The sequence below is a fragment of the Heterodontus francisci genome, chromosome 34, assembly GCF_036365525.1.
Source record: "Heterodontus francisci isolate sHetFra1 chromosome 34, sHetFra1.hap1, whole genome shotgun sequence".
Taxonomy (NCBI): domain Eukaryota; kingdom Metazoa; phylum Chordata; class Chondrichthyes; order Heterodontiformes; family Heterodontidae; genus Heterodontus; species Heterodontus francisci.
In genome coordinates, this window is record NC_090404.1 from 38,601,088 (window position 1) to 38,618,319 (window position 17,232).

The 17,232-nt window shown below is 46.4% G+C and overlaps 1 long non-coding RNA gene and 1 pseudogene across 2 annotated transcripts; one reads left to right on the top strand and one right to left on the bottom strand.

Moving 5' to 3' along the window:
- Positions 1-17,232, top strand: part of LOC137348836 (zinc finger protein 420-like) — a 101,440-nt pseudogene that overhangs the window by 74,199 nt on the left and 10,009 nt on the right.
- On the bottom strand, positions 76-16,550 carry LOC137349394 (uncharacterized). Of its 2 annotated transcripts, XR_010969375.1 has the most exons (4): positions 16,344-16,550; positions 6,298-6,421; positions 2,836-3,375; positions 77-910 (listed from the first exon to the last, which is right to left on the bottom strand). It is a non-coding gene; the product is annotated as an uncharacterized lncRNA (long non-coding RNA). The 2 variants fall into 2 exon arrangements; XR_010969374.1 differs by having other exon boundaries at positions 76-3,375.

Below are 17,232 nucleotides of genomic sequence, written 5' to 3' on the forward strand. Positions count from 1 at the left end.
TTTTTCTATATTCTGTCCAACATTCTGACCTGCCACCCATCTTTGTGCAATTCCATTCCTTTAATTTTGATATTAACTTTTACATTTACAGTAAACCATGGTTAGTGAGTCCTCCCCACTCCGAATCCTGTTCATACTGAGAATCCCAGGGTGGAGAGCTGGGATATCCTGTCTCAAAACACAGTCACAGAGACACAGCATCATTTACAGCACAGAACAAGGCCATTTGGCCCATCAATTCCATGTCAGCTCTCCAGGGAGCAATCCACTCAGTCCCACTGCCCCACATCAGCCCAAAGCCCTGCAAGTTTATTTCTATGATATTTTCCCTCAATCTCCTTTGCTCCAAGGAGAACAACCCCAACTTCTCCAACCTACCCTTGTGAACTCTCTGCTGTGTCAGCAGGTGTGATAACTGAGTGAATCCCTTCCCACACACTGAGCAGATGAACGGCCTCTCCCCAGTGTGACTGAGTTAATGAATATCCAGCTTTGATGGAGAACCGAATCCCTTCCCACAGTCCCCACATTTCCACGGTTTCTCCATGGTGAGGGTGTCCTTGTGTCTCTCCAGGTTGGATGATCAGTTGAAGCCTCGTTCACACACAGAACACGTGTACAGTTTCTCCCCGCTGTGAATGGTGTGATGTTTTCTCAGGCTGTGTAACTGGTTAAAGCTCTTTCCACAGTCAGTCACTGGAACACTCTCACTCGGGTGTGTGTGTCTCGGTGCTTTTCCAGTCACACTGATGTTTGAAATCTTTTCCCACAGGCAGAACAGACAAACATTTCTCCTTCCACATTCTCAGGCCGATGATATTCAGGTCCTGATGAATCGAGTGTTTCTGTCAGATCTTGATGTGATGCTTGGTTTGAATTTCCCGTCAATAAATACTCCCATTCTAATACCCTGTAAAAGGAGTTTACAAAAGTCAGCATTGTCAGTCCAGGGTAGAAATTCAGAATAGACAGTTCTAGTTTCTATGGAACATTCTTTCCTCTCTTGTTTCCCCCAAACATGTGGTCCATTCAAACTAAAAGAAGCCAAATTAAGCAACAAATTGTAACAGAAGCAAAGGGAACCTTCCCAACTAAACCAGAACATTGCTCCCAGTGTCCACGAGACACTCCGTATCCTGAGGTGTCCACCGGTTGCAGAAGGCCACCCTGGCACAGACAAGACCACGGAAGACAGGGCAGCAGCTAAAGTGACACCCCCACTCCCAACATGGTCCCTGTACATCCTGGACCTACACATTGTTTCTCAGCCTGAGCGAGAGAGAGATGGAGAAGGTGAGAACTGAGTGTTCAAATATACAAACCTGGGTGGGTTTGGGGTGGATGAGGTGAGGGAGAGGAGGGCATTGGGGGGACTGGGGGTTTTGGAAGGGCATGTGATCGAAAGGGCTGTGGGTGTGGGTGGAGTTTTAACCAGGCCCAAGAGCAGGTCCCAGAAAAGATCCTCCAACCTCCCCACCCCACCTCCACACCGAGTGGCCAGAGATTAGGAGAATGGGGCTAAACTGTAACCAAGGCCATTGATAAGGTCACACTAGGCAGACTGGTCATGAAAATAAAAGCAAAGCAGCAAATCAGAGCCAAAATTGACTCAGAGGCAGGAAGCAAAGGGTAATGGTTGATGAGTGTTTGTGTGACTGGAAGGCTGTTTTCAGTGAGGTTCTGCAGGGATCAGTACTGGGTCCTTTGCTTTTTGTTCTATATATCAATGGTTTGGACTTGAATGTAGGGGGTTTGATTAAAAACTTTGCAGATGATACAAAAACTGACCATGTAGTTGATAATGAAGAAGAAAGCTGTAAACTGCAGGAAGATATCAATGGACTGGTCAGATGGGCAGAATAGTGACAAATGGAATTCAATCCGGACAAGTGTGAGGTAATGTATTTGGAGACAGCCAACAAGGCAAGGGAATACACAATAAATGGTAGGATATTGAGAAGTATAGAGGAACAGAGAGAACTTGGAGTGCATGTTCATAGATCCCTGAATATGGCTGGGCAGGTAGATAAGGCGGAAGGGATACTTGCCTTTATTGGTCAAGGCAGAGAACATAAGAGCATGGAGGTTACTCTGGAAATGTATAAACCACTGGTTAGAACACAGCTGGAGGACTGTGTACAGTTCTGGTCACTGCACTGCAGGAAAGATGTGGCTATATTAGAGAGGGTACAGAAGAGATTTACGAGGATGTTGTCTGGATTGGAGAATTTTCGTTCTGAGGAAATATTGGATAGGTGAGGGTTGTTTTTTTTGGAACAGAGGAGGCTGAGGGGAGACCGAATTGAAGTGTAGAAAATGATGATGGGTCGAAATAGAGTGGTTAGGAAGGACCTATTCCCCTTGGTTGAGGGGCCCATAACCAGGGGCATCGATTTATGGTAAGAGGTAGGAAATTTAAAAGGGATTTGAGGGGCAATGTTTTCAACCAGAGGGCAGTGGGGATCTACAACTCTGCCTGGGAGGGTGGTAGAGGCAGAAACCTTCAAAACAATTAGTGCCCTAACCTACAAGTGTATTATTACGACCAACCGCTCAAGTCAAAGCCCCCCAATCAAAATATACAGTTTTGATAGTGGTGGGAGAAACACACTGTTGATTCAGTCCTGTCCCTCACAGATCGCCTGACATTTTAAACATTCCAAATTAAGGAAAGATCCAGCCAAATTGTACCATCTATTAACCCCCGAATAAGGCAAACCAAACCAGGTGTCTTTAGATCAACGAATTAAGTGTTTAATTCGAAAAACTAACTTCTTAAACACTACTAACATATAAACATTTTAAACAGAAAAAATAGTGTCTTTGCATATTTACGCTCCTGCTGAAGTGAAATCTTCCTAAGTGGAATAGTCCAAGGTTGCTTGAAGTCCTTACAGCCGTCTGATTGGGGGTGGGGGGGGGAGGTGGTGGGGGGAGAAAATAAAACAGTAGAGCAGTTCATAGTCTAGTTCAGCAGTTGAATTGATGCTGTTCTTCTCCAGCGATAAATTTCAACAATTACAGTTCAGTAGTTAAAGGAATTGGTTATCTTCTTTTATGAAATTAATCTGACTTGATATAAAAAAAATTTTGAGAGTATAATAATTAGGGTCTAAATAAACCAAGAGAGAGCTCTCTTTTCCTTCAGTATATGCTGGATGATCATCTGTGTCTGTCTCTGTTAACGGTGTCTCAAATGCTAGTTTTTCAACCAGTTTCAAATGTCAATTGGAAACAATGTACCTCTCGATCTTCAGACTCTGAGTGGCTGTATCCCGGGGCAACGAGAATACATTCTTTGACTCAGTCTCTGGAGCTTGTTGGCTTAAAGCAGTACTGTTCCTTTTCCAGCCTTAAAGGCACACTGCATTCTTCCTAGAAAAAAAATACAGGATCAGAACACGATGGACCAACAGCTGGAAAGAAGGATTAGGCTGGATGGCTCAGCCAGCGAGGGCACGCTGGGCCGAATGGCCTCCTTCCGTACTGTAAATTTCCAGGATTCTAAGTTGAGGAGCAGCCCATTCAGGTAATGATACAGGGGCTGTAACCTCTCACACTGAATATATACATGGCCCATGGACTCTTCAAGGCTGCAAACATCACATGCAGCCTGAGAGTGGGTGAAGCTGCTTAAAACCCTATTGTCCAGGATGCCCCATCTCCTGGGCACTCGGACCCAGTTGGAAACAGAATTTGTCAGGTCCTGTTTGCTCTCTGTGCCCTCACCAAGATGGCTGTGCTTGCACCCTGACCCCGCCCTGTCCAAGATAGCGGCCAGTGACCCCTCTCCCCCGGACCTGTCACCATGAGGTAAACACGGGGCCTCTTGGCCGACCAGTCCACCCAAGGCTCCAATTCCTCCCCTGTACCCACATCTCCTCTCACCTCCCGAGCCACCTGGTCCATCTCAGTCCATCTCCATTACCTACGCTGGACATGCTCAGTGCACAGTTCGATCCCACGCCAATGCACCGGGCCCCTGTGGTCATTGAAAAGGGACTGACTCTTATCACGGGAGTCCTGGGTAATGAATCCTCCACTGAAAGCTCCAAATATTGAATGGATGATTTTGTGTCATCCCATTGAGATCAGGGCCAGAGAGACAATGGAGAAAATTATTAAATAAATTATACAGAAACCCGAGTGCCCGGGACATCAACTATGGTGTGAAGTACACTGGGAATTCTGTTCTTCACCCACATTTGGACTCAGGAATTAGAGGGATGTTTTGTAGTTGACACCAAACTGGATGATAGAACTAATAATGAGGAGGAGTGCATTGAAATCCAGGAAGACAGAAACAGGCTGGCAGACTGGACAGATAAATGGGAAATGAAATTCAACATAGTGAAATGTGAACTGGTTCATTGTGGGAGGAGGAATAAGGAGGCCAGTTATTGGTTCGAATGTAAGAAATTAAATGGAGCAGAGGAGCAAAGATATCTGGGAACAGAGTCACATAAATCACTAAAAGGAGCAACACAAGTGGATAAGAGAGCAAAGAAAGAGTTGATGTTCTTTTCTAGAGGAATACAATGTAACAGCAGGGAGGGAATGTTAAATTTATAGAGAACCTCACTAAGAAGGACTGTGAGCAGTTCTGGTCTCCAGATTAAAAAAGGATATTGAAGACTGAAGAAAGTGCAGAATAGATTTACAAAGATGTCACCAGAGAGGATGTTACTATCCAGCAAGATTGAGCAGGCTGGGGATCCTTTCTCTGGAAAAGAGAAGACTAGGAGGAGATCTGATAGAGGTCTTTAAAATTATCAGTCAGTCAGAACAAGGGGGCAGCAATATAATACAGACATTAACAGGTCAAATAGAGAACTTAGGAGGAATTTCTCTACTCAGAGAGTGGTGAGAATGTGGAACTCACTGCCATGTGGAGTGGTTGAAGGTGATAACAATGATGTGTTTAAGGGGAGGCTCAATACATTTATGAGGGAGAAGGGAATAGAGGGATATGGGGACAGAGTGGGACAAGGTAATCAGATTGGGAGGAGGCTCATGTGGATTATAAACAGCAGCACAGACTAGTGGGGCTGAACGGCCTGTTTCTGGGCTGTAATTCTGTGTACATTCAGCCTGGGTGGATTAATGCTCAGGTTCACTGGGCCCAGGGGTGGATTAATGAAAGTTCTGGCTCTATGTTTTAGACGATGCTGCCGAGTACTGCAGGTGATGGAGAAGAGTTTCTCTCTATCTACCCTATCAGTTTCAATTAATATCTTGAAAACTTTGATTAAATCACCCCTTAATCTTCTGAATTCCAGGGACTACAACCCTCACAGTGAGGTGAATCATTCTGGCAGAAGGAATAGGGAGAGGCAACATACACTTAATGGTACAGTTCTAAAGAGTTTGCAGGGATAGAGGGACCTGAGGGTTCATGTGCAGAGATCACTGAAAGTGGAAGGATGTATTGAGGGAACAGCTGGCAAAGCAAATGGGATCTTGGGCCTCATAAATAGAGGTATTGAACACAAAAGGAAGGAAGTGATGCTGAACATTTATAAAGCTCTGGTTAGGCCACAACTAGAGTATTGCATCCAGTTCTGGTCACCACACTTTCGGAAGGATGTGAAGGTCCTTGAGAGGGTGCAGAGATTTATCAGAATGGTTCCTGAGATGAGAGAATTTAACTACAAGGTTAGGTTGGAGGAGCTGGTGTTGTGCTCCTTGGAGCAAAGGAGATTGAGGGGGGATCTGATAGAGGTGTTGAAAATGATGACAGGTTTAGATAAGGCAGACCAAGAAAAGCTGTTCCCATTAGCTGATGATACAAGGATTAGTGGACACAGATTCAGGTTTTGAGATACAGGAGGGATGTGAGGAAGCAGTTTATTTACACAGTGAGTGGTAATGACCTGGAACTCACTGCCTACGAGGGTGGTGGAAGTGGAGACGATCAATGATTACAAATGGAAATTGGATGGACACTTGAGGGAAATAAACCTGCAGGACTACGGGAATAGAGTGGGTGAATGGGACTGACTGGATTGTTCTACAGAGAGCTGGGATGGAATCAAAAAGATCAATGTTCTCCTTCTGTGCTGTAATGACTGATTCATTTGTGTAATCTCTCATCGTAATTTAACCCTTGGAGTCCAGGTATCATTCAGGTAAATCTACACTGCACTCCCTCCAAGGCCATTATATCCTTCCGAAGGTGTGGTGCCCAGAACTGAACACAATACTCCAGGTGTGGTCTAACCAGGGCTTTGTGTATCTCAGTGCTTTTCCACTCTCACTGATACCTGAAATCTTTTCCCACAGACAGAACAGACAAACCTTTCTCCTTCCACATTCAAAGGCCGATGATATTCAGGTCCTGATGTATCAAGTGACTCTGTCAGATCTTGATGTGATGTTTGGCTCGAGATTCCCCATCTGCATATCCCCTGCTTCTAAGCCCCTGTGAAAGGAGTTTACAAAAACCATCACTGTCAGTCCAGGATAGAAATTCACAACATTCTCTCCTCCTGCTTCCTGGCCCAGGATGACTGTACATGCACCCTGCTGTACATTGTCCTGAGGGAGGCCACACACCAGCCTGGATTCACGTCTGCGGCTGCAGAAACGCCTGTGTACTCCCCTATCAAATCTCCTATCACTATTGCTCATTCAGTCAGCTTTGTGACCCTTTGTGAAGCTGATCCAACGGTGCTGCCATGGCCTTGACTCTGGCTGCACTCCTTAGATGAACCATCACTTTCATCAGTATTCAGAACTGAATACTGGTTGGAGAGTGAGATGCACTCAGGGGTCTCCTGCATTCCCTGCCTGTTTCTTCTTGACTGTCAGTTGGCCACCCATTGCCTCTCTCCCTGCATACTCTTAAGCTGCAGGGTGACCATATCTATAAACGTGCTGTCCACAAATCTCTCACCTCATGGATGCACCGCAGTGACACCAGCTGCAGTTCATGCTCCGAAAACCGGAGTTCGAGCTGCTGCAACTTGTTTTATCTTCATCCATGTGATGTGGGTGTTGCTGGCTCGGCCAGTATTTATTGCCCATCCCAAACTGCCTTTGACAACTGAGAGGCTCGCTCGGCCATTTCAGAGGGCATTTCAGAGTCAGCCACATTGCTGTGGATCTGGAGTCACATGTCGGCCAGACCAGGTAATGACAACAGATTTCCCATTAGTGAACCAGATGGATTTTTTAATTGCAGATTTATTAATTGAATTTAAATGTCACCATCTGCCGTGGTGGGATTCGAACCCATGTTCCAGTGACATTACCCCGATGTCACCACCTCCCCAATGATACTTCCTACACAAATGGTTATCTGGAGTTGGCACATTACACAGGATGTGCACTCCAGAGGTCGGAGCAGCCCCACCATTGGCAGGAATTTGGGACTTGTAACTGCAAAGGCTTTTGTCATCAAAAAGGACTGTGTAATGTTTCAGTGTGGTGTGAGATAGTCAAGTGTTGAATAAGTAAAGAAAATATCTTTGTAAATAATTGTCACCACAATTTACAATCAAAGTGCTATTTAGATAATTGTGGATTTCTTTTAGTTTAGTTATTAGAACAAAAGACTTAAAATGTGAAATCTAGTGTAATTTATTAGTGTGGTCTGGGGATTCATATCTCATTTTTCATATTGACAATCTGTGAGGTCGGAACAACTGGAAAGTGGGATGAACAGATACAATGGGCAGAATGGCCTCCTCCTGTGCTGTAAATAGAGTCAGAGAGTTATACAGCACAGAAACAGGCCCTTCGGCCCATCGTGTCCGTGCCGGCCATCAAGCACCTAACTATTCTAATCCCATTTTCCAGCACTTGGCCCATAGTCTTGTATGCTATGGTGTTTCAAGTGCTCATCTAAATACATGGTTAAATGTTGTGAGGGTTCCGGCCTCTACCACCTCTTCAGGCAGTGCTTTTCAGATTCCAACCACCCTCTGGGTGAAACTTGTTTTTTCCCACAAATCCTCTCTAAACCTCCTGCCCCTTACCTTAAAATCAATGTCTCCTGGTTATTGACACCTCCACGAAGGGAAAATGTTTCTTCCTATCGAACCTATCAATGCCCCTCATAAATTTGAATACCTCAATCATATCCCCCTTCAGCCTTCTCTGCTCTAACGAAAACAACCCCAGCCTTTTCAGTCTCTCTTCATACCTGAAATGCTCCAGCCCAGGCAACATCCTGGTGAACCTCCTCTGCACCCTCTCCAGTGCAATCACATCCTTCCTATTGTGTGGTGCCTAGAACTGTACACAGTACTCCAGCTGTGGCCTAACTCGCGTTTTATAAAAGCTCCACCATAACCTCCCTGCTCTTATATTCTATGCCTCAGCTGATAAAGGCAAGTATCCCATATGCCTTCCAAACCACCTTATCTACCTGTGCTGCTGCCTTCAGTGATCTATGGACAAGTACACCAAGGCCCCTCTGACCTTCATTACTTCCTAGGGTCCTCCCATCCATTGTATATTCCCTTGCCTTGTTAGTCCTCCCAAAATGCATCACCTCACATTTCTCAGGATTAAATTCCATTTGCCACTGCTCTGCCCATCTATATCGTCCTGTAATCTGAGGCTTTCCTCCTCACTATTTACGACACCACCAATTTTCATGTCAACTGCGAATTTGCTGATCATACCTCCTATATTCACATATAAATCATTAATGTACACTACAAACAGTAAGGGTCCCAGTACCAAACCCTGCGACACACCACTGATCTCAGGTTTCCACTCGCAAAAACAACCCTCGACCATCACCCTCTGCCTCCTGCCACTAAGCCAATTTTGGATCCAATTTGCCAAATTGCCCTGGATCCCATGGGCTCTGACCTTCTTAACCACTCTCCCAAGTGGGACCTTATCAAAAGCTGACTGAAATCCATGCAGACTACATCAACTGCTTTACCCTCATCTACACACCTAATCACTGCCTTGAAAAATTCAATCAGGTTAGTTAGACACGATCTCCCCCTGACAAAGCCATGTTGACTATCCCTGATTAATCCCTGCCTCTCCAACTGGAGATTAATCCTGTCCCTCAGAACTTTTTCCAATATTTTCCCAACCACTGATGTTGGACTCACTGGCCTGTAAGTACCTGGTTTATCCCTGCTACCCGTCTTGATAATGGCACCACATTCGTAGTCCTCCAGTCCTCTGGTACCTCTCCTGTGACCAGAGAGGATCTGAAAATTTATGTCAGAGCCCCTGCTATCTCCTCCCTTGCCTCACATAACAGCCTGGGATACATCTCATCTGGGACTGGGGATTTATCCACTTTTAAGCCCGCTAAAACAGCTAATACTTCCTCACTTTCAATGCTAATATGTTCAAGTGTATCACAATCCCCCTCCCTGATCTCTACACCTACATCATCCTTCTCCATAGTGAACAGATGCAAAGTAATCATTTAAAACCTCACCTATGTCCTCCGGCTCCACACACAGATTGGCACTTTGGTCCCTAATGGGCCCCACTCTTTCACTGGTTATCCTCTTGCCCTTAATATACTTAGAAAATGCCTTAGCATTTTCCTTGATCTTGCCCGCCAGTGTTTTTTCATGCCCCATCTTTGCTCTCCTAATTACTTTTTTTTGTACCCCCCACCCCGCCACCACCCCACTACACTTTCTATACTCCTCCAGGTCCTCTGCTGTTTTCAGCACTTTGAATCTGGCATAAGCCTCCTTTTTTTTTCTGATCCAATCTTCTATACCCCTTGACATCCAGGGTTCCCTGGACTTGTTGGTCCTACCCTTCACTTTTACGGGTACATGTTGCCTCTGAACCCTCACTATTTCCTCTTTGAATGACTCCCACTGGTCTGATGCAGACTTTCCTACAAGTTGCTGCTCCCAGTCCACTTTGGCCAGATCCTGTTTTATCATATTGAAATCAGCCTTCCCCCAATTCAGTACTTTTATTTCCAGCCCGCCTTTGTCTTTTTCTTAGAGTTATGGTCACTATCCCCGAAATGCACCCCCACTGACACTTCTACCACTTGTCCAGCATCATTCCCTAGGATTAGGTCCAGTACTGCGCCTTTTCGTGTTGCACTTTCTCGGTACTGGCTCAAAAAAGTCTCCTGTATATATTTTAAGAATTCCGCCCCCTTTAAGTCTTTTACACTCAGACCATCCCAGTTGATATCAGGTTAGTTGAAATCCCCTATTATTACTCCATTATTTTTACACCTCTCTGAGATTTACCTACATATCTGCTCCTCTATCTCTCCCTGACTGTTTGGAGGCCTGTAGTACACTCCCAGCCAAGTGATTGCCCCCTTTTTGTTTTTAAGTTCTACTCATCTGGCCTCATGTGAAGAACCTTCTCAGATATCATCCCTGCTTACAGCAGTAATTGACTCCTTGATCAACAGAGCAATGCGACCTCCTCTTTTATCCATTCTCCTGTCACACCTGAAGATTCTATAGCCTGGAATATTGAGCTGCCAGTCCTGCCCTTCTCTCAACCATCTCTGTGATAGCAACAATATCATAATCACATGTGCTAATCAACGCCCTCAATTCATCTGTCATGCATTAAAATAAATGCAATACAACCTTGCATTTGTCACTTGTGCCTTAACAGGTCTATATTTGCTCTGCCTAACAGACTGACTCAGTTTCTCTTCTATATTTGACTGAGCATCACCCGCTCCTATACCTCCACTCTGTATCCCATTCCTCTGCCAAATGTGTTGAAACTGCCCCCAACAGCACTCGTAAACCTCCCGGCAAGGATGTTCATCCAACTTGTACAGGTCCCACCTTTGCCAGAAACAGACCCAGTGATCCAGGAAGCTAAAGCCCTCCCTCCTGCACCATCTCTTCAGCCACGCATTCATTTGCTCTTTCCTCCTATTCCTATACTCACTAGCATGTGGCACTAGAGTAATCCAGAGATTACAACCTTTGAGGTCCTGCTTTTTAATCCGCTACCTGGCTCCCTCAATTATTGTTTCAGGTCCTCATCCTCTTTTTACCTCCGTCATTGGTACCAATGTGTTCCACGATCTCTGACTGTTCACCCCCCCTTCAGAATGTCTTGCAGCCATTCCGTGACTAACTTGACCCAAGCACCAGGGAGGCAACATACCATCCTGAAGTCACGTTTGTGGCCACAGAAATGCCTATCTGTATCCCTAACGATAGAATCCATTATCAGTATAGTTCTTCCAGTCCTTTTCCTCCCCTGCTGTGCAGCAGAGCCATGCATGGTAACACTAACTTGGCTGTTGCTGCTTTCCCCTGGGAGGTCATTCCCCCCAACAGTATCCAAAGTGGTCTATCTGTTTGAGAGGGGGATGGCCACAGGGGACTCCTGCAATACCTGCCTGTGCCTACTACTCCATCTGGTGGTCACCCATCTCATTTCTGCCTGTGCAGCCATTACCTGCAGTGTGACCACCTCTCTAAATGTGCTATCCACGACGTCCTCAGCATCGCGGATGCTCCACAGTGAATCCACCTGCAGCCCCAGCTCCATAATGCGGGTAGTCAGTCGCTGCAGCTGGATCCACTTCCTGCACACATGGTCGTCAGGGACACTGGAAGCATCCCTGATTTCCCAAATAGCGCAGGAGGAGCATATCACGGGGCTGAGCTCTCCTGCCATGACTTACCTTTGGATTAATTAGTTACTCCCTTTAAAAGATATTAATTACACTGGAGGCTTGTTCTACTCCAAACACTACCCACGACAATCTAAATTACTCTAATTGAAAAAAAAACACACTCTTAGTACTCACTTTATCACTCGAGGTCTTTTTTCAAACAAAAAACAACTTTCCCCTTATTTTTTAAAGCTAATTAAATTGACTAACAGTTGTTAATTACCCAACCAATCACAAACAAAGAACAAAGAACAGTTCAGCACAGGAACAGGCCATTCGGCCCTCCAAGCCTGCGTCAATCTTGATGCCTGCCGAAACTAACATCTTCTGCACTTCCAGGGCCCATATCGCTCTATTCCCTTCCTATTCATATATTTGTCAAGATGTCTCTTAGACGTCGCTATCGTATCTGCTTCCACCACCTCCCCTGGCAGCAAGTTCCAGGCACTCACCACCCTCTGTGTAAAGAACTTGCCTCACACATCCCCTCTAAACTTTGCCCCTTGCACCTCAAACCTATGTTCCCTAGGAACTGACTCTTCCACCCTGAGAAAAAGCTTCTGACTATCCACTCTGTCCATGTCGCTCATAACTTTGTAAACCTCTATCATGTCGCCCCTCCACCTCCATTGTTCCAGTGAAAACAATCCGAGTTTTTCCAACCTCTCCTCATAGCTAATGCCCTCCAGACCAGGCAACATCCTGGTAAACCTCCTCTGTACCCTCTCCAAAGCCTCCACATCCTTCTGGTAGTGTGGTGACCAGAATTGCACGCAATATTCTAAGTGTGGCCAAACTAAAGTTCTGTACAGCTGCAGCATGACTTGCCAATTTTTATACTCTATGCCCCGACCGATGAAGGCAAGCATGCCGTATGACTACTTGACTGCCTTATCCACCTGCGTTGCCACTTTCAGTGACCTGTGGACCTGTAAGCCCAGATCTCTCTGCCTGTCAATACTCCTAAGGGTTCTGCCATTTACTGTATACCTCCCACCTGCATTAGACCTTCCAAAATGTATTACCTCACATTTGTCCTGATTAAACTCCATCTGCCATTTCTCTGCACAAGTCTCCAACTGATCTATATCCTGCTGTATCCTCAGACAATCCTCATCATTATCCGCAACTCCACCAACCTTTGTGTCGTCCGCAAACTTACTAATCAGACCAGCTACATTTTCCTCCAAATCATTTATATATACTACAAACAGCAAAGGTCCCAGCACTGATCCCTGCGGAACACCACTAGTCACATCCCTCCATTCAGAAAAACACCCATCCACTGTTACCCTCTGTCTTCTGTGACTGAGCCAGTTCCGTATCCATCTTGCCAGTTCACCTCTGATCCCGTGTGACTTCAGCTTTTGCACCAGTCTGCCCTGCGGGACCTTGTCAAAGCCTTTACTAAAGTCCATATAGACAACATCCACCGCCCTTCCCTCATCAATCATCTTCGTCACTTCCTCAAAAAACTCAATCAAATTAGTAAGACACGACCTCCCCTTCACAAAACCATGCTGCCTCTCACTAATAAATTCGTTTGTTTCCAATGGGAGTAAATCCTGTCCCGAAGAATCCTCTCTAATAATTTCCCTTCCACTGATGTAAGGCTCACCGCCCTATGATTTCCTGGATTATCCTTGCCACCCTTCTTAAACAAAGCAACAACATTGGCTATTCTCCAGTCCTCTGGGACCTCACCTGTAGCCAATGATGATGCAAAGATTTCTGTCAAGGTCCCAGCAATTTCTTCCCTTGCCTCCCTCAGTATTCTGGGGTAGATCCCATCAGGCCCTGGGGACTTATCCACCTTAATGCTTTGCAAGACACCCAACACCTCCTCCTTTTTAATAATGAGATGACTGAGACTATTTGCACTCCCTTCCCTATGCTCATCATCCACCAAGTCCTTCTCCTTGGTGAATACTGATGCAAAGTACTCATTTAGCACCTCGCCCATTTCCTCTGGCTCCACGCATAGATTCCCATCTCTGTCCTTGAGTGGGCCAACCCTTTGCCTGGTTACCCTCTTGCTCTTTATATATGTATAAAAAGCCTTGGGATTTTCCTTAATGCTGTTTGCCAATGACTTTTCATGACCCATTTTAGCCCTCCTAACTCCTTGCTTAAGTTCCTTTCTACTGTCTTTATATTCCTCAAGTGCTTCATCTGTTCCTAGCCTTCCAGCCCTTGCAAATGCTTCCTTTTTCTTTTTGACTGGGCTCACAATATCCCGTGTTATCCAAGCCTCCCGAAACTTGCCAAACTTGTCTTTCTTCCTCACAGGAACATGCTGGTCCAGGATTCTAATCAGCTGACGTTTGAAAGACTCCCACGTCAGATGTTGATTTACCCTCAAACAGCCGCCCCCAAACTAAATTCGTCGGTTCCTGCCTAATATTGTTATATTTAGCCTTCCCCCAATTTAGCACCTTCACCCGAGGACTACTCTTATCTTTATCCACAAGTACCTTAAAGCTTATGGAATTATGGTCACTGCTCCCGAAATGCTCCCCCACTGAAACTTCGACCAGCTGGCCGGGCTCATTCCCCAATGCCAGGTCCAGAATGGCCCCATCCCTAGTTGGACTATCTACATACTGTTTCAAGAAGCCCTCCTGGATGCTGCTCACAAATTCTGCCCCATCCAAGCCCCTAGCACTAAGTGAGTCCCAGTCAATATTGGGGAAGTTAAAATCACCCACCACTACAACCCTGTTACCTTTACATCTTTCCAAAATCTGTCAACATATCTGCTCCTCTACCTCCCGCTGGCTGTTGGGAGGCCTGCAGTAAACCCCCAACATTGTGACTGCACCCTTCCTATTCCTGAGCTCCACCCATATTGCCTTGCTGTATGATCCCTGAGGTGTCCTCCCGCAGTACAGCTGTGATATTCTCCTTAACCAGTAATGCAACTCCCCCACCCCTTTTACATCCCCCTCTATCCCACCTGAAGCTTCTAAAGCCTGGAACATTTAGCTGCCAATCCTACCCTTCCCTCAACCAAGTCTCTGTAACAGCAACAACATCATATTTCCAAGTACTAATCCAAGCTCTAAGTTCATCTACCTTACCTGTTATACTTCTCGCATTGAAACAAATGCACTTCAGCCCACCAGTCCCGCTGTGCTCAGCAACATCTCCCTGCCTGCTCTTCCTCTTCGTCCCACTGGCCTTATTTACTATGTCTTCCTCATTTACTTCACTAGCTGTCCTACTGCTCTGGTTCCCACCTCCCTGCCACACTAGTTTAAACCCTCCCGAATGACACTAGCAAATCTTGCAGCCAGGATATTAGTGCCCTTCCAGTTTAGATGCAACCCGTCCTTCTTGTACAGGTCCCATCTTTCCCTGAAGAGAGCCCAATGGTCCAGATATCTGAAACCCTCCCTTCTACACCAGCTGCTCAGCCACGTGTTTAGCTGCACTATCTTCCGATTTCTAGCCTCACTGGCACGTGGCACAGGGAGTAATCCAGAGATTACAACCCAAGAGGTCCTGTTTTTTAACTTACTATTTAACTCCCTAAACTCCCCCTGCAGGACATCACTCTTCCTGCCTATGTCATTGGCACCGATGTGTACCACAACCTCTGGCTGTTCACCCTCCCACTTCACAATGCCCTCTGTCCGTTCAGAGACATCCTTGACCCTGGCACCAGGGAGGCAACATACCTTCCTGGAGTCTCTTTCACATCCACAGAAGCGCCTATCTGTGTCCCTGACTATAGAGTCCCCTATAACTATTACTCTTCTGCACTTTGTCCCTCCTTGCTGAACAACAGTGCCAACCGTGGTGCCACTGCTCTGGCTGCTGCTGTTTTCTCCTGATAGGCCACCCCCCCAACAGTATCCAAAACGGTATACTTGTTAGAGAGGGGGATAGCCACAGGGGATTCCTGCACTGACTGCCTGCCCCTTCTAGCGGTCACCCATCTATCTGCCTGCACTTTGGGTGCAACCACTTCTCTTAAACTCCCGTCTGTGACGCTTTCCGTCATCTTGAAAATTTCCCGTGATATCACTAAGTCCTTTTTTTCCCTCTTTCGAGTCTCAGCGCATGCCAAGAGGCACAGGGAGCCTGTCGCCGCTCTGGATCAGCTTCCTCACAGGTCCACCAGTCGTCGCTCCGCTACCAGATAAGTAAGGGCATTGAGCCCCGCTCTTTATTTATAGCCTGCCATGTTTTATGTTTTCTATTGCACAGGATGTTCACTGCAGAGGTTGCAGCAGCCCTGCAATTGCTCCAGCTATTAGGTAATAAACTTGCTACTACGAGCGGCGCAGTGGTGAGCACCGCAGCCTCACAGCTCCAGCGATTCTGGGTTCTCCCTGTGACCGCGTGGGTTTCTGCTGGGTGCTCCGGTTTCCTCCCAAAGCCAAAGATTTGCAGGTTGATAGGTAAATTGGCGATTGTAAATTGCCCCGAGTGTAGGTAGGTGGTAGGGGAATTGAGGGGATGTGGTAGGAATATGGGATTAATGTAGGATTAATATAAATGGCTGGTTGATGGTCGGCACAGACTCGGTGTATCTCTAAATAAATAAATGATAAACCTCAATACTTAAAAATAAAAGACTACTCACCGGCTACTCACTTCCCTTCTATTGGTGTCAGTTAAATCTCAGGAAGCTGCCCCTTATTCTGATGAAAACTGGAATGTTTAATTTCCAGCTCCTTGGACAAACTTCCGAACTCTGGAGAAAGGGAAACAAAGTTACAAAACTTACCAGCCAATCAACTCACAGGCTTCCTGACTCGGAGGAAACGGGAGAAGAAACTGAGAAGTGGCGGCTCGGATACTGAAGTCGCTGCACCATCACTTCAATGCGGCCCCTCCCTTCCCCCGGGATTCTCGCCGCACGTCCGCCGAACCCAGCGGCTCTGATTCAGGGCCTGAGAGCCGTTGAAACTCGGTGTGACCGAGGCTGCGCTCAGCTTCCGGGAGAGGCACCGCGCATGCTCCGCGGAGACAGGCGGACACCGTGGGGCGGAGCCTTCTGACGCCTGCGTGTTGCTGTTCTTGGGGTGGATATAGGCCGTATTTCTGCGCGCGGTGCATTCTGGGCAGTATAGGCTGCCATTTACCAGTCGGAGAATGGACGGGTAGTTCATGGTTCATACTCAGAACAATAAAATGGTATAAAGCAGCAAACATATATTAATGGCGCGTTTGCTGGCAACGTAACCAAATAGGTGCTGCATCACTGGTACATGCGCAAATGCAACCTCATCGACTGAAACGCCTCAAGCAGCTGCCAGGAGTAAAGATGGCGCTGCTGAATTTGACACAAAACACGACTTAAATCCAAACCGCCTCAATGGTCGCATCCAGGTCCCTGCTCCCTCCCGTGATCGCCGCTTCAATCACCGCATTCAGTTTCATGTTCAATCACAGCTTATCTTCCCCGCTCCCTCCGATGCCCTTTGATTCGTCATTTTCAATGACAATGCGCAGTGCCGAACTGCTTTTCGCGGAAGCGCAATGCCAAGCAGTGTGAGTGATGGCGGCGGACAAGGTCCTTGTGAGTTGCATCACACACTGCACCCCCTTTTCCTCCGAGGATGTTTCACTGTAGTTGTGTTGCTGAGTGTTTCGAAACTCTGTCTGCTAGAGCT